Genomic DNA, 17417 nt, shown 5'->3' on the forward strand with positions numbered 1-17417 from the left:
CATTTTCCTACAATATATTAATAAATGTCCTGGAGCAAAAACACTTGCATTGGTTGTATTTACGTTGGGGAAATATTTTCCCCCTGATTACCCAGGAAACGATACAGGAAAGTTTTGGATTGGTAGGAAGGGCTTCTTTATTAGTCATGTGGAAAGAATCTCATTGTAAACTTATCAATAGAGTTTATGTTACGCCCTCCCAGATAAGTAAATGGTCTCCAAATAATCCCAGTAAGTGCACCAAATGTAGCATGAGGTCAGCAGATTTGCTTCATTGTTTTTGGGGTTGTCCCAAAATTAACCAGTTTTGGGGCAAAACTAGTTTTTGGATGAAGACAATAATGGGTCAAGGAATTAACCTAGAATGTCAAGATATAATCTTCCTATGTAATTCAGATAAATATAAATACTCTAGGACTATTAATACCTGCATCTTGGCAGGGCGCAATATGATTTTAACTAATTGGAAGGCTAAGCAGGCTCCTTCCTTTGTAATATTTAAGAAAGTAATAACAAACTTAATTATCCTAGAGCAAACATCGATATCTAATTTTTCTGATAAAAAGCTGAAAGATTATTTGTACAAGTGGAAAAGTATCATTACATCCTAAATGCTGAATTAGAAGATAGGTCAATCTACATCTACATGCTTCTACAATGGCAGAATATTACAAAGTTAAACAAATTCCCGTGGCATGAGATCCCCCCTCCAACCAACCTAAAACTCAATGGATCTGATGATATTAAACATTGAGTTTTCTAATCATGAACTACAGGAGCTTACCGGGAAAATTGAAATCCAAAGGAACAAACTGCGGGAGATCGTGGGAGAAGAGGAGTTCCAGCGCATCCATCAGGAGGTTACAGAAGGGGTTATTACCTCTAAGTCCGAGATTGAAGAGCGTAAGAGACGCAAATTCCGCTGTGATAAACAGGACTATAACTCAGGCAGCGTATACAGATGGAACCACCCACACAGGCCCCCACCAATACTAGCTCTAGATGGATGACATCACGTCCTCGTCAGCAGAAGGGGACGGATAGTGATGCGAGATCAAGTTTGGAAAGCTCCGGGGCAGGACACACAGCTGCCGTAAGTGGCACACACTCCAAAGTGGCATCTACTTCTGCTTTTTAGCATCTCTGACGGACACAGTCGACCGAAGCGGCACCATATGAGATGAGGTGGCAGATGGAGGAGGAGGAATGGGGACACGACAGAAGGCAAAATTCAAATAGAGGAGGTAAATGTCATTAACTTATCTTCACAGGAATTAAGCACAGATTAAATAAATGTACTTAACATGGGCTTATCCTTCTGCCCAACGGCTGCTCCAGATACATTTGCCATAATGACTGATCTTACCCGTTTTTTCAGGGTGTTGTTCCTTAAAGCATTCTTTAATAACCCCACCAAACAGTTTCTATTTCAGACCAGACAAGATGATGGTAATAAAGGCCCCTTTGACCTGTCTTCTTATGGACTAAGTTCAAAAAGTGAATTTAATCCTTCTGGGGACAATGTGGCTGTAGAAACCTTTATTAAAATGGTGGACACTGACTTTAGGAAATTAGCTGCTATTAATAAACATAGCAACATATACAATTTGAGCAAAAATCAGTATCAGGCCCTTAGAACTTTACAAGATAACAAAAACATTACCATCAAGCCCGCCGACAAGGGTGGTGTGGTGGTAGTAATGGACACAGCCAAATACAAACAAGAGATAATGCGACAGCTTGAGGATAACAAAACATATATGAAATTAGACTGTGACCCTACCAATGAGGTCTGTAAAGCGCTTGTTAAAATACTAGAAATGGGTCTATCCAATAAATTCCTAACTAAGAAATTGTATGATTTTTTGCTTCCCAAATTTCCTATTGTTCCTGTTTTTTATGTGGTCCCAAAGGTACATAAAAGGCTGGTAGATCCCCCGGGAGACCCATTGTGGCAGGGATCGACTCACTTTTAAGCCCCACAGCCCAATTCCTAGACAAGGTATTAACCCCTATGGTCACACAAGGTAGATCTTACATCAGGGATACAGGCAACTTTATTGAATCAATTTCTAAACTGAGTAATTTGGGGGAGGATGTTATGCTGTCAACTTGGGCCATAACTTCCCTATACACTGTCATACCACATTCAGTGGAAATTGATTGCATTAGTAAAACACTAGCTAATAGTGGACAGCATAGCCAGAAACAGCAGGAATGGCTTATACAATTACTCGATCTGGTACTTACAAACAATTTTTTCTTATATAAGAAACAGTTTTATATGCAAAGGACAGGGACGGTTATGGGGTCCAATGTGGCCCCAGCTTATGCCTGTCTGGTCATGGACTCCATTGAGGAGAGAGTAGTCTATGGTGACCCTCTGTTCAATCAGTTTTGCAAAGGGGTGGTTTTGGTACATTGGGGCCCCTCTGACAAAATGAGACAGCTTAAGGATAATATTGAGAGTGTAGTCCCCTTCCTCAAATTTAGTTTTAAGGAGGACTATCAAAAGGTGGAGTTCCTAGACAATATGGTACTTAAGCAAAATGGTTCCCTTACTACAGATCTGTTTGTAAAAACTACAGACCGCAACACTTTGTTGCATCTTAAAAGTTTCCATCCCCCTAAAGTTTTCGACAGTGTTCCCAAATCTCAATTGATTAGTGTGGATAGGATAGTCTCTGATCCCATGATGAGATAGGTTAGATCAGCTGAAATATAGAATACATTTATCCAGAGAGGATATGATAGTCAGAAACTAGATAAAGTGGGGAAATCCATCAAGGATCCCCCTAAGAGACATACTACACCTGCAACTAAAATAATTAATCTTGTCACTTCATATAACGTTATGAGTCAAAAACGTTTTTAATATATTTTCAAGAAAAATTGGCCTTTATTGAAGGAAGCTTGCCCTGATATAAAAGAATTTCAAACCATCCCTAGAACAGCTTACTGTAGGGGGTAACACCTTAGGTAAAAGACTGGTTAGGGCGATGCCTAGCCCAGACTCTGAGAGCAGAGGGGGATATAGATTTTTTGGTAAACCTAAGAATGGTACTTTTCTCTGTTTGGGATGTGGTCAGTGCAGCAATGTCATTAAAGGGGACAGCATTTCTCATCTGTATAATGGTGAAATTTTTTTGATTAAAGGATATTACACATGCAATTCTACTCATGTTGTCTATGCGTTAAAGTGCCCATGTGGGCTATTATATGTAGGCGAGATGACCCAAAAGGTCAAAGACCGCATATGCCAACATAAGTCCACTATTAGAAATTATAAAACAGCTAACCTCCCTGTGCCAGCACACTTTTTAGAGAAAGGCCACCAAATTAACCAACTTAGATTTATGGTGATAGATCAAGCCCCCAGATGCACTAGAGGTGGTGATAGGGCCAAAGATTTACTTTATAGAGAGGCCAGGTGGATTTGGAAACTAGATACCATGCACCCCAAATGTCTTAACAGGGAATTTGATCTGCTTCCTTTTATTTGATGACTATGTTAGGCCCCAGTTGGCTACATTAAACAAATTTTGCAATAAGTATGATATAAATAGGATATGCTCAACATTTAATTGTTTAGTATATATAGCGACTTTCTGCGCTTGTTTTTAATCAGGTGACTTTTTCACATTAGGAGTGTAGGGGTTAATAATGTGTAGTAAATGTGTATATGAGGTCTTGTGTGATACTATTTCTTGCTTTACCCCTCCCATCATTATGTGATTGGTTACCTGTACAGGAAGTGCCTATAAAAGGTTTGATATGTGTCTTTGTTTGTTAGCTTGATAAAGGGGCAGGAGCCCCGAAACGTTGCTCAATAAAAAGTGCTGTTGCCCTATTTTATGTGCCACCTGTGTGTTCTACTTAATACATTTGTTTGTTTTTATATTATTTACATAATACAAATGTTACAAATGCTTATTCAAATTCATGGCATGGGTAAAATATACTTTGCTCTGTTTATTAAGGGGGATAAACCATTAATTAGATAGTCACGAGTTTTGAATAAACAACTCAGTTCTATTAAAAGGTACATGAATCAAAAATAGTTATTTCATGAATCATAAATAGCATGTGGTAGTAAACTACTTTATAATTTAATTCTATTATCTAAATTGATTCCTTCTCTTCTATCCTTTTCTAAAAAACATATGTAGTTAAAGGGACACTAAACAAAAATATTTTCTTTTATGAATCAGATAGAGCATGCAGTTTTAACCAATTTTCTAATTTACTAATATTATCAATTTATATTTTTCTCTTCCTATCTTTATTTGCAAAATAAGGCATCTAAGCTAAGGGAGACAGCAATTTTTTGGTTAATACCCTGGACAGCACTTGTTTAATGGTGGATGCATTTCTTCACCAATCAGCAAGAACAACCCATGTTGTGAACCAAAAATGGCACGGCTTCAAAAATTACATTCTTGCTTTTCAAATAAAGATAGCAAGAGAATGAAGATAAATTGATGATAGTAGAAATTTAGAAGGTTGCTTCAAACTGCATGCTCTATCGGATTCATGAAAGCAAATATTTGTTTTTAGTATCCCTTTAATCTCGTGAGCAGATAAGAATATAGGTGACAGCTGCTCATTGTTGTCTCTCTCTTTATCTCTTTCTCTCTACACGGAAATGGACTGCACTCTCAGACTGGACTGCGTACACATCCTATGACCCTGCAACATGCTCAGCCCTGTGTGCTCACTGGCACTCACAGGAAGCTGCACTGTCCACAGAGTCATAGGCAGTTAAACCCAGACAGGCCTGGGTGCAAGGCCCATAGCGAAAATTAAAAAAACTAATTAACACAACACACAGAGAAAGTCCAGCACTCACTTAAAAGCTCTCAAATAATATTAAAATAAAAAATGGAAAGGTTAGTTACCACATTTGGCCAAATGGGAAAAGCCCAGGCACCTCATCAAGGTACCTTCCAAAACCTGGGTCCCTAAAGCAGCCACACAATGCAAGCTCTCAATCCAACAAACTTGGAACAAGTGAAGGATGCATAGGTAACTAACCCTTCCATTTTTGCTTTTAATCTTAGCTGAGAGCTTGTAAGTGAGTGCTGGACTTTCTCTGTGTGTTATATATATATATATATATGCACACACAGAGAGAAGCACACGCACAGGAACGAACAACCGGCTCAATACTATTGTTAGCCTCTTCTATGGTGATTTACCACCTGGGTGCAGCTTCTTTTAGCCCAGTAATGCTTTTCACAGAGTAGACCTTTCCTATAGTATATCAGTCTGATCCCGCCTATTACAGTCAGTCCAGCGCCAAAATACCAGGCAATTCCTCTCTGAACAAGGAACACAGCAACCCCAGACGATTGTTTCGGCCTTCATTGGGCCTCGTCAGTGAGGTGTAGCCATATTCCTCTAAGTACACTGAGCAAGGAGTCCACGTCTGGTTTCGCCTTTTTCCAATAGGGAAAACACACAGAGAGAAGCACACTCACAGGAAAGAACAACCGGCTCATTACTATTGTTAGCCTGTTCTATGCCAATTTACCACCAGGGTGCAGCTTCTTTTAGCCCAGTAATGCTTTTAACAGAGTAGAACTTTACTGTAGTATATCAGTCTGATCCCGTCTATTAAGGTAAGTCCAGCGCCGAAAAAGTGTAGCCATATTCCTCTGGTTTTCTGTTTTTGGATGGCAGCATCGTGGAGGCTTAAAAGGTCAGTGATTATGGTATTTTCAGACTCCCATATTAAAGAACAATGTGGTGTTTTAACATTGCCAAACTTGAATTAGAAAGACAATGCAATGTTGAACATACTTAAATGTAATTAGTGTGCAATAGTTTTCAGTGCCACTAACCTTATAATCAATACAGACAGCGGTGAGGGTGTTAGTAAACATATAGAAACACTTGCGCAAGTGTAAGAATATTCAAAAGGAGTCCTAAAGCGAGATCTTTAAAGGGACACTGTACCCAAAAATGTTCTTTTGTGATTCAGATTGAGCATGAAATTTTAAGCAACTTTCTAATTTTCTCCTATTATCAAATTTTCTTCATTCTCTTGGTATCCTTATTTGAAATGCAAGAATGTAAGTTTAGATGCCGGTCCATTTTTGGTGAACAATCTAGGTTGTCCTTGCTGATTGGTGGATAAATTCATCCACCAATAAAAAAGTGCTGTCCAGAGTACTGAAACCAAAAAAAGCTTAGATGCCTTCTTTTTCAAATAATGATAGCAAGGGAATGATGAAAAATCGATAATAGGAGTAATTAGAAAGTTGCTTAAAATTGCATGCTCTATCTGAATCACAAAAGAAAAAATGTGGGTTCAGTGTCCCTTTAAGTAAAGCTAAACAGCGAGTATTTGGAACAGCTGTCTTTGTATGCTGACATCACAAAATTTGAAAACACCAACCACCAACCGATTTGGCGGGTCATCCAACAGTGACTGAAGGTCCGAGAAAATCACTTAACAGACCATTTGAGGAGAAGGATCCACGGTATCACACAGTCAGGTATCAATAAGCGGGTCGAAAGACCGCCATATAGAGGGTGATTTGTTTGAGTAATAGTAACGGTAAGAACGGGACACTAAAAACCTTTCCCGCATCACCTAAAGAAAAAGTTTTTACGCAAGACTGTTTGATTACCCTGAAGTGGCTAACGAAATTATTTGGAGCATGCTCCGGGACATTTTAACCCAAATTTAACTCTCAGAGGTGGCTTATTTCATAATTTTTAACTTTAAGAAAATACTGCATTATTTTTATATGTTTTGAAACCCGAATATGTTCTGAAATTGGAGATGTGTGTATAAACAAACATTTTTCAGATGCATTGCTCAGATTTGGGCATATAATATATGTTTTCCAACTTGTAAAATTATATATGTTTTAATTTGATAATTTGATATGTATATATAGAATAAGGGCCGTTTTTTATAAACCAAAGTAAATTAAACAATATTTTTGTAGTATATCAATATTTTTTAAGAGGTCTTAACAGATTGTTTCTAAGAACCATACGAAATAATGAAGATTATAAAATTAAGACACAAGAGCCTTTGTGATATTGTTTTTTTTCCACAAATTCCACATTTTTATTCAAGATTGTCATAGTGTTAAAATACCTTTTGAAAGATTGAAGTATAAAAATAATCTTTGGGAGACCTATTTAAAACCAAGGCAAAGTTGCAACTGGGCGCAAGACTCTTTATTAGCTAAGTAAACACGACAAAGTTTCAAAGGGTGTTTTTAATCATTTATAGATACATTTTGAAACATTTTAAAACTGATTTATATAGATGCTCGATTTAAGTAAAAACATCTGACACTTAATATTGACAACTATTCATTTGAAATTCCTATTGCTACCCTAAGCGCCCTCTTACCCATTTTTGTAATTATTTTCCATGAAACACATATCGAGGAAGGAGATATGTATTTGAGAGTGGCTTATATAAGATAACTTTATAGTGATTTGCGCTATTGTATATCTACCCTTAAAACAATATTAGTGTATTTAGGGGGCCTGGAAAAGAATGCCCCGGGTTTTTTTTTTTGGGGGGGGGGTCGAATAATAAAAAAAAAAAGCTATCTCCAATTTTTGTGGCCAATATTAACTTTTTATCAGGTCTTTCTGCTGGACCTTTTCAGCAGTGGAGGCAGCAGGGGTTAGTGACTATCGGGCAAATATTGGACCACACTAACAAATATGTTACATGAGGTTGACCAACAAGTTTAACAACACTGTCGTATTGTTGTCTAGAAGATGTGTTCACTCCCATTGGTTGAACTCTAGAAAGGTACATTTTGCTATGCTTGTCTGTATGTGAAGAAGACAAGCTCAGTGCAATATAGCACTGTATGACATGAGAGTTTTGTTACATTTACACTTTGTGCTTTGTATTTTTATTACTTTATACTTCAGATTGGGTCCTTTAAATGTTATTACATTTAAGCTTTGCACTTTCTATTTTGTATTTTAATGCATTTAGATTCTGTTTACAGCAGTGATCTTACAAATTATGTTTTGAAAGTTTGTTACATTAACAAATTAGTATCGTACTTTGTATATTTCTATTACCAATTACATTGCACTTTGTATTTGTTTTATGTAAAATAAAACTGACAGTTTGGGAGGGGCAGGGGAGTTCTCTGGGTATGTCTGAATCTCTCTCACAATTTTCAGGATATGCTCTAAACATTAAACCAGAAGGTTTCAATGATATATCTCGCTAGACGCATGCAGTTTGCTCAAAATTCACAATACATTTAGTTAAAGAGAATGTAAAGTTGAATGAATGAGTGCTCAGATTTTTAAAATACTACTATTAAAAACAGAGGCACTTTCATTCATTAAACTTTACATTTCTGCATTTTTTTAAATACTAACCTTTTTCTTTAGGAAACCCAGACCGGCAATTCTCCGCCCGCAGCTCCTTTGTACTTATCACAGCAATGATGACACCGGCTTCCTCCAATCGTGATGTGCACCCTATAGGTGTCCAGCACCTGAGGCCACGCAACTATTGGAGGAAGCAGGTTTCATCATTGATATGCTAAGTACAGCATGAGAAGCAGGCGGAGGATCGCCGGTCTGGGTTTCTTAAGGAAAAAGGTATTTTTTTAAAAAATGCTGCAATGTGAAGTTTAATGAATGAAAGTGCCCCTATTTTTAATATTATTCTAAACTAGAGGCAACTCAAATTTAATTGTAGTGAAAACATTTCAGTTTAATCTGTATTTGCTGAAAACTGAGAATTGATATCCATTTTCACTTCGGATATATCACTTTGAAAAAAAATCAAACTAGAAGTTTCTTGTCCGGTACATACATTATGGATCACTTGAACTACACTACAGCGGATTTATGTATATCTTGTATTTAATTTCCATGCAACCTTCACACACAGTATTTTAAGAAAGATTTGATGTTTTTAATATTCTTTAATATATTATTAAATATTACGTTTTCAGTTTTTACCATTTTTGAGGCCTTTTAGTTTTTATTTGCACTAACAGTTAACATAAGATATAAATAGTTTTAGGTGTAGGAGGCACCTCTTTTACTGATCATTTGACCCTCTATCCACTGAGCATGACTCCTTTCTATTTTATTAATTGCTGAACAAAGTTTACCTATCAAGATCAGTACTCTGTATGTGTACTTGGTGCCAATCTTAACCTTAAAGGGTAAAGCAGCTACTGTTTGGTAGAATGATGGAGCTGTAATCTTTAATTAAATAATGTCAGTGATATGTGAGAAGTCAAATAAGACTGGAGCCTTGCGAAACGAATGTCAAACTGGCTGGAATGAGTGATCCCTCTTTTGAAGGGGAGAGGACTCTCTTACACATCCGTGGTCATATGCAGATGCAAATATCAGGTGGTCAATATAGCAACAGTGATCACCAAACAGAGTGTCACTGCCCTCTCTGGGATTGAACATGGGACTCCTGATTCGCAGCCTGTAGCCCTGTCTCTGCGCCACCAGAGGGCTTTAGCTTGTTCTGATGCTTCCGGAGACCTGTTGCCTGCACTGGTTGTGCTCTTCAGCTCTACCTGCCTTCCAGCTGAAGGCAGTTACCTAGTCAGGACTGCTATAAAAGGCAGCCTCACAGACCACTCCCCACCCTGATATTGTGGTTTTACCAGTCTGTTAGTGCCTCTGACCTTGCCTCAGTTCCTGTTTGTTTTATTCCACTGCCTCCTGACTTGGGATTTCCCTTTTGTTTGATGAAAGATCTGACTGCTATTCTGGCCTTGTCTCCTTACAACTCTAACTGATTCTCCCTGTATTTGATGACTTATCGAACTGCTCTCAGGTATCTGACTCTCGGCTTGTCTCCTGGCTATTCTCTCATCACCAGTCTGTCACTGCTACCTGTTATCCTGTGTCACCATCCTGCCTTCTCTGGTATCCTACTCCTATACTGGTATCCTGCTCCCATACTCTAAGTCCTGCAGAGAATGTCTGCCAACCACTGATAGCCGTTTCCTTGCCCAGTGCTTTAGAGTGCACTTGCCAAGTTCCATTATCCAGCTACTGCATCCAAAATCTGCAGGGAGAGTATGAAAAGTGCCAGTCTCCAGCTACCGCACCCAAGCTCTGCAGAGGGTATCTGCCAAGTGCCAGTCTCTAGTTCCTGTTTACAAGTTCTGCAGAGGGTATCTCTGCCAAGTGCCAGTCTCTAGTTCCTGCTTCCAAATTCTGCAGAGGGTATCTTTGCCAAGTGCCAGTCACTAGTTCCTGCTCCCAAGTTCTGCAGAGGGTATCTCTGCCAAGTGTCAGTCTTTAGTTCCTGCTTTCAAGTTCTGCAGAGGTTATCTCTGCCAGCCAAGTGTCAGTCTCTAGTTCCTGCTTTCAAGTTCTGCAGAGGTTATCTCTGCCAAGTGTCAGTCTCTAGTTCCTGCTTTCAAGTTCTGCAGAGGGCATCTCTTACAAGTGCCAGTCTCTAGTTCATGCTTTCAAGTTCTGCAGAGGGTTTCTGCTACAAACTAGTATCCAGCTATTGTACTCAAACTCGACAGTGGTTGTCGAGTTGTTGTTCCGGTCTTCGGCCTTAAGTCGGCATTTCTGTCTTCGGCCGAAAAGTGGGCATTACAAATTCTGCAGAGGGTATCTTTGCCAAGTGCCAGTCTCTAGATCCTGCTTTCAAGTTCTGCAGAGGGTATCTCTGCCAAGTGTCAGTCTCTAGGTCCTGCTTTCAAGTTCTGCAGAGGGCATCTCTTCCAAGTGCCAGTCTCTAGATCCTGCTTCCAAGTTCTGCAGAGGGTTATCTCTGCCAAGTGTCAGTCTCTAGTTCTTGCTTTCAAGTTCTGCAGAGGGTATCTGCTACAAACTAATATCCAGCTATTGTACTCAAACTCGACAGTGGTTGTCGAGTTGTTGTACCAGTCTTTGGCCTTAAGTCAGCATTTCTGTCTTCGGCCGAAAAGTGGGCATTCCTGTTCCTGGCCCTATAGTGGGCATTACCTTAGATTCCAGCTCTGTAGTGGGTGCACCTGCTCACCCATCATGCTTTCAGTATCCGATAATTCAGTGTCCTGCACAATAAACCTCCACTGACTGTTTCTTCAGCTATGCCTAAAAGGGGTAATTCCATTAAGAAGTCCATCTCACTAGCCCCTTTTAGTGCACAAGATAGCCCTAAGTCTGACACCTCCACATATAAGCTCCAAACTCCTGAACCCACTCTGCGGAGCGTGACACAGAGCCATAGGCATATAGAACAAAATAAGGGAGAGGTATCCTCAAAATTATGCTCAATACATAGAAGTACATGAGAACCCCTATATGAAAGCAGCAATCTCACTCTAATACGTACATGCACCCCAGGGTCCATTACAGTTGCCAGGTGATTCACAAAACAATGACATCTACCCCTCAGCTTTGGTGAAATTTTGGGAGTTTTGGCGACTTTAAAGATGTTTTTTATTACCCTTCACCATACAAATATAATGCTAGTCTCTTTCATGAGAAAGAGAAGGGCCCCACTGTTCAAATATGGGATTCATATCCTTTTAACTATCAATAATAATGATCATCTGGCATCATCCGCTAGCTTCATCTTGTTGTGCTGTGGATGCTAAAAAAGCTAAAAATAATAAACATTTTGTGAAACTCTAGCCAGGATGATTAGAAAAGAATAATACTAATGGCAATACCCAGGTATTATCAGAACTGTCAATATCCTCTATTTGGCAACATTTTTTATTTGTCTATCCAGGATCAAAAGGTGCTATGTATCAAATTAGGAGTTGTTTACTGGTTTAGTGGGTAAAGCCCACTACAAAGGATACATGTATTAGCACTCTAGGTTCTGTGTTTACATAAAGTAAAAATCCTTATTGAAATAATTTAAATTAGAAATAACATAATTTATGTAAGAACTTACCTGATAAATTCATTTCTTTCATATTAGCAAGAGTCCATGAGCTAGTGACGTATGGGATATACATTCCTACCAGGAGGGGCAAAGTTTCCCAAACCTCAAAATGCCTATAAATACACCCCTCACCACACCCACAATTCAGTTTAACGAATAGCCAAGAAGTGGGGTGATAAAAAAGTGCGAAAGCATATAAAATAAGGAATTGGAATAATTGTGCTTTATACAAAATCATAACCACCACAAAAAAAGGGCGGGCCTCATGGACTCTTGCTAATATGAAAGAAATGAATTTATCAGGTAAGTTCTTACATAAATTATGTTTTCTTTCATGTAATTAGCAAGAGTCCATGAGCTAGTGACGTATGGGATAATGACTACCCAAGAAGTGGATCTTTCCACACAAGAGTCACTAGAGAGGGAGGGATAAAATAAAGACAGCCAATTCCTGCTGAAAATAATCCACACCCAAAATAAAGTTTAACGAAAAACATAAGCAGAAGATTCAAACTGAAACCGCTGCCTGAAGTACTTTTCTACCAAAAACTGCTTCAGAAGAAGAAAATACATCAAAATGGTAGAATTTAGTAAAAGTATGCAAAGAGGACCAAGTCGCTGCTTTGCAGATCTGGTCAACCGAAGCTTCATTCCTAAACGCCCAGGAAGTAGAAACTGACCTAGTAGAATGAGCTGTAATTCTCTGAGGCGGAGTTTTACCCGACTCAACATAGGCAAGATGAATTAAAGATTTCAACCAAGATGCCAAAGAAATGGCAGAAGCTTTCTGGCCTTTTCTAGAACCGGAAAAGATAACAAATAGACTAGAAGTCTTACGAAAAGATTTCGTAGCTTCAACATAATATTTCAAAGCTCTAACAACATCCAAAGAATGCAACGATTTCTCCTTAGAATTCTTAGGATTAGGACATAATGAAGGAACCACAATTTCTCTACTAATGTTGTTGGAATTCACAACTTTAGGTAAAAATTCAAAAGAAGTTCGCAACACCGCCTTATCCTGATGAAAAATCAGAAAAGGAGACTCACAAGAAAGAGCAGATAATTCAGAAACTCTTCTGGCAGAAGAGATGGCCAAAAGGAACAAAACTTTCCAAGAAAGTAATTTAATGTCCAGTGAATGCATAGGTTCAAACGGAGGAGCTTGAAGAGCTCCCAGAACCAAATTCAAACTCCAAGGAGGAGAAATTGACTTAATGACAGGTTTTATACGAACCAAAGCTTTGTACAAAACAATGAATATCAGGAAGAATAGCAATCTTTCTGTGAAAAAGAACAGAAAGAGCAGAGATTTGTCCTTTCAAAGAACTTGCGGACAAACCCTTATCTAAACCATCCTGAAGGAACTGTAAAATTCTCGGTATTCTAAAAGAATGCCAGGAAAAATGATGAGAAAGACACCAAGAAATATAAGTCTTCCAGACTCTATAATATATCTCTCGAGATACAGATTTACGAGCCTGTAACATAGTATTAATCACAGAGTCAGAGAAACCTCTTTGACCAAGAATCAAGCGTTCAATCTCCATACCTTTAAATTTAAGGATTTCAGATCCTGATGGAAAAAAGGACCTTGAGACAGAAGGTCTGGTCTGAACGGAAGAGTCCACGGTTGGCAAGAGGCCATCCGGACAAGATCCGCATACCAAAACCTGTGAGGCCATGCCGGAGCTACCAGCAGAACAAACGAGCATTCCTTCAGAATCTTGGAGATTACTCTTGGAAGAAGAACTAGAGGCGGAAAGATATAGGCAGGATGATACTTCCAAGGAAGTGATAATGCATCCACTGCCTCCGCCTGAGGATCCCGGGATCTGGACAGATACCTGGGAAGTTTCTTGTTTAGATGGGACGCCATCAGATCTATTTCTGGAAGTTCCCACATTTGAACAATCTGAAGAAATACCTCTGGGTGAAGAGACCATTCGCCCGGATGCAACGTTTGGCGACTGAGATAATCCGCTTCCCAATTGTCTACACCTGGGATATGAACCGCAGAGATTAGACAGGAGCTGGATTCCGCCCAAAACCAAAATTCGAGATACTTCTTTCATAGCCAGAGGACTGTGAGTCCCTCCTTGATGATTGATGTATGCCACAGTTGTGACATTGTCTGTCTGAAAACAAATGAACGATTCTCTCTTCAGAAGAGGCCAAAACTGAAGAGCTCTGAAAATTGCACGGAGTTCCAAAATATTGATCGGTAATCTCACCTCCTGAGATTCCCAAACTCCTTGTGCCGTCAGAGATCCCCACACAGCTCCCCAACCTGTGAGACTTGCATCTGTTAAAATTACAGTCCAGGTCGGAAGCACAAAAGAAGCCCCCTGAATTAAACGATGGTGATCTGTCCACCATGTTAGAGAGTGTCGAACAATCGGTTTTAAAGATATTAATTGAGATATCTTCGTGTAATCCTTGCACCATTGCTTCAGCATACAGAGCTGAAGAGGTCGCATGTGAAAACGAGCAAAGGGGATCGCGTCCGATGCAGCAGTCATAAGACCTAGAATTTCCATGCATAAGGCTACCGAAGGGAATGATTGTGACTGAAGGTTTCGACAAGCTGTAATCAACTTTAGACGTCTCTTGTCTGTTAAAGACAGAGTCATGGACACTGAATCCATCTGGAAACCCAGAAAGGTTACCCTTGTCTGAGGAATCAAAGAACTTTTTGGTAAATTGATCCTCCAACCATGATCTTGAAGAAACAACACAAGTCGATTCGTATGAGATTCTGCTAAATGTAAAGACTGAGCAAGTACCAAGATATCGTCCAAATAAGGAAATACCACAATACCCTGTTCTCTGATTACAGACAGCAGGGCACCGAGAACCTTTGTAAAAATTCTTGGAGCTGTAGCTAGGCCAAACGGCAGAGCCACAAACTGGTAATGCTTGTCCAGAAACGAGAATCTCAGGAACTGATAATGATCTGGATGAATCGGAATATGCAGATATGCATCCTGTAAATCTATTGTGGACATATAATTCCCTTGCTGAACAAAAGGTAAGATAGTCCTTACAGTTACCATCTTGAACGTTGGTATCCTTACATAACGATTCAATATTTTTAGATCCAGAACTGGTCTGAAAGAATTCTCCTTCTTTGGTACAATGAAGAGATTTGAATAAAACCCCATCCCCTGTTCCGGAACTGGAACTGGCATAATTACTCCAGTCAACTCTAGATCTGAAACACATTTCAGAAATGCTTGAGCTTTTACTGGATTTACTGGGACACGGGAAAGAAAAAATCTCTTTGCAGGAGGTCTCAACTTGAAACCAATTCTGTACCCTTCTGAAACAATGCTCTGAATCCAAAGATTGTGAACAGAATTGATCCAAATTTCCTTGAAAAAACGTAACCTGCCCCCTACCAGCTGAGCTGGAATGAGGGCCGCACCTTCATGTGGACTTAGAAGCAGGCTTTGCCTTTCTAGCTGGCTTGGATTTATTCCAAACTGGAGATGGTCTCCAAACTGAAACTGCTCCTGAGGATGAAGGATCAGGCTTTTGTTCTTTGTTGAAACGAAAGGAACGAAAACGATTATTAGCCCTGTTTTTACCTTTAGATTTTTTATCCTGTGGTAAAAAAGTTCCTTTCCCACCAGTAACAGTTGAAATAATGGAATCCAACTGAGAACCAAATAATTTGTTACCCTGGAAAGAAATGGAAAGTAAAGTTGATTTAGAAGCCATATCAGCATTCCAAGATTTAAGCCATAAAGCTCTTCTAGCTAAAATAGCTAGAGACATAAACCTGACATCAACTCTGATAATATCAAAAATGGCATCACAGATAAAATTATTAGCATGTTGAAGAAGAATAATAATATCATGAGAATCATGATGTGTTACTTGTTGCGCTAAAGTTTCCAACCAAAAAGTTGAAGCTGCAGCAACATCAGCCAAAGATATAGCAGGTCTAAGAAGATTACCTGAACACAGATAAGCTTTTCTTAGAAAGGACTCAATTTTCCTATCTAGAGGATCCTTAAACGAAGTACCATCTGACGTAGGAATAGTAGTACGTTTAGCAAGGGTAGAAATAGCCCCATCAACTTTAGGGATCTTGTCCCAAAATTCTAATCTGTCAGACGGCACAGGATATAATTGCTTAAAACGTTTAGAAGGAGTAAATGAATTACCCAAATTATCCCATTCTTTGGAAATTACTGCAGAAATAGCATCAGGGACAGGAAAAACTTCTGGAATAACTACAGGAGATTTAAAAACCTTATTTAAACGTTTAGATTTAGTATCAAGAGGACCAGAATCCTCTATTTCTAAAGCAATTAGTACTTCTTTAAGTAAAGAACGAATAAATTCCATTTTAAATAAATATGAAGATTTATCAGCATCAACCTCTGAGACAGAATCCTCTGAACCAGAGGAATCATCAGAATCAGAATGATGATGTTCAGTTAAAAATTCATCTGTAGGGAGAGAAGTTTTAAAAGATTTTTTACGTTTACTAGAAGGAGAAATAACAGACATAGCCTTCTTTATGGATTCAGAAACAAAATCTCTTATATTATCAGGAACATTCTGCACCTTAGATGTTGAAGGAACTGCAACAGGCAATGGTACTTTACTAAAGGAAATATTATCTGCTTTAACAAGTTTGTCATGACAATCAATACAAACAACAGCTGGAGGAATAGCTACCAAAAGTTTACAGCAGATACACTTAGCTTTGGTAGATTCAGCACTTGACAGCGATTTTCCTGTAGTATCTTCTGACTCAGATGCAACGTGAGACATCTTGCAATATGTAAGAGAAAAAACAACATATATATAAAGCAAAATTGATCAAATTCCTTAAATGACAGTTTCAGGAATGGGAAAAAATGCCAAAGAACAAGCTTCTAGCAACCAGAAGCAATAAAAAATGAGACTTAAATAATGTGGAGACAAAAGTGACGCCCATATTTTTTCGCGCCAAATAAGACGCCCACATTATTTGGCGCCTAAATGCTTTTTGGCGCCAAAAATGACGCCACATCCGGAACGCCGACATTTTGGCGCAAAATAACGTCAAAAAATGACGCAACTTCCGGCGACACGTATGACGCCGGAAACGGAAATAGAATTTTTGCGCCAAAAAAGTCCGCGCCAAGAATGACGCAATAAAATGAAGCATTTTCAGCCCCCGCAAGCCTAACAGCCCACAGGGAAAAAGTCAAATTTTAAGGTAAGAAAAATGTTAAAATGCATTATCCCAAATATGAAACTGACTGTCTGAAAATAAGGAAAGTTGAACATTCTGAGTCAAGGCAAATAAATGTTTGAATACATATATTTAGAACTTTATAAACAAAGTGCCCAACCATAGCTAGGAGTGTCACAGAAAATAAGACTTACTTACCCCAGGACACTCATCTACATATAGTAGATAGCCAAACCAGTACTGAAACGAGAATCAGCAGAGGTAATGGTATATATAAGAGTATATCGTCGATCTGAAAAGGGAGGTAAGAGATGAATCTCTACGACCGATAACAGAGAACCTATGAAA

This window comes from Bombina bombina, chromosome 6, assembly GCF_027579735.1.
Source record: "Bombina bombina isolate aBomBom1 chromosome 6, aBomBom1.pri, whole genome shotgun sequence".
In the NCBI taxonomy this organism is placed as follows: Eukaryota; Metazoa; Chordata; class Amphibia; order Anura; family Bombinatoridae; genus Bombina; species Bombina bombina.